Source organism: Emys orbicularis, chromosome 9, assembly GCF_028017835.1.
Source record: "Emys orbicularis isolate rEmyOrb1 chromosome 9, rEmyOrb1.hap1, whole genome shotgun sequence".
NCBI classification, from domain to species: Eukaryota; Metazoa; Chordata; order Testudines; family Emydidae; genus Emys; species Emys orbicularis.
Genome location: NC_088691.1, coordinates 81,886,253 through 81,886,925, shown reverse-complemented (window position 1 = coordinate 81,886,925; position 673 = coordinate 81,886,253). Strand labels below are relative to the sequence as shown.

The 673-nt window shown below is 51.0% G+C and overlaps 1 non-coding gene across 1 annotated transcript; it reads right to left on the bottom strand.

The window, feature by feature from the left end:
* Positions 1–356: 356 nt before the first annotated feature.
* Positions 357–459, bottom strand: LOC135884186 (U6 spliceosomal RNA). Its single transcript, XR_010561679.1, has one exon. It is a non-coding gene; the product is annotated as a U6 spliceosomal RNA (small nuclear RNA).
* Positions 460–673: the final 214 nt, after the last annotated feature.

Here is a 673-nt window from a genome sequence, read left to right as displayed (position 1 = left end):
GGCCTGTCAAGGGGCAGGGGTGTGGATGGGGTCAGGGGACGGGGAACAGGGGGGGTTGGATAGGGGGTGGGGTCCCGGGGGCAGTTAGGGGCGTGGGGTCCCGGGAGGGGGCGGTTAGGGGACAAGGAGTTAGGGGTGGGTTGGACGGGTCGGAGGTTCTGAGGGGGGCAGTCAGGAGGCGGGAAGTGGGAGGGGTCGGATAGGCGGCGGGGGCCAGGCTGTTTGGGGAGGCACAGCCTTCCCTACCCAGCCCTCCATACAGTTTTGCAATCCCAGTGTGGCCCTCGGCCCAAAAAGTTTGCCTACCCCTGGCCTAGTATATGAACCTTTTATTTCTGTAATTTAAATCCTTTAAAAAATAAAAGGAATGCTTTGCAAATATTCATGTCATGCTTGTGCAGAGGCCATGCTAATTGTATCTGCATTGTTCCAGCATCTTTTATGGTGCCAGTCAAGCAGGGGTATTTCCTAAGGGTGATTCAATTTAAAAAAGTTATTCTAACTGAAAGAGAGCCTGTGCAATGTATGAACGCAAGCTAGAATCCCTCCCTCCACTCCCACATAAAGATACAATATGACAAATGGGTACTCACTGTTGTAGATTGTTCATTTTGTAATTAGAATTTTTTCACTCCCAACCCCCAGACTTTCATGGGAGTTCAACTTTACTCTT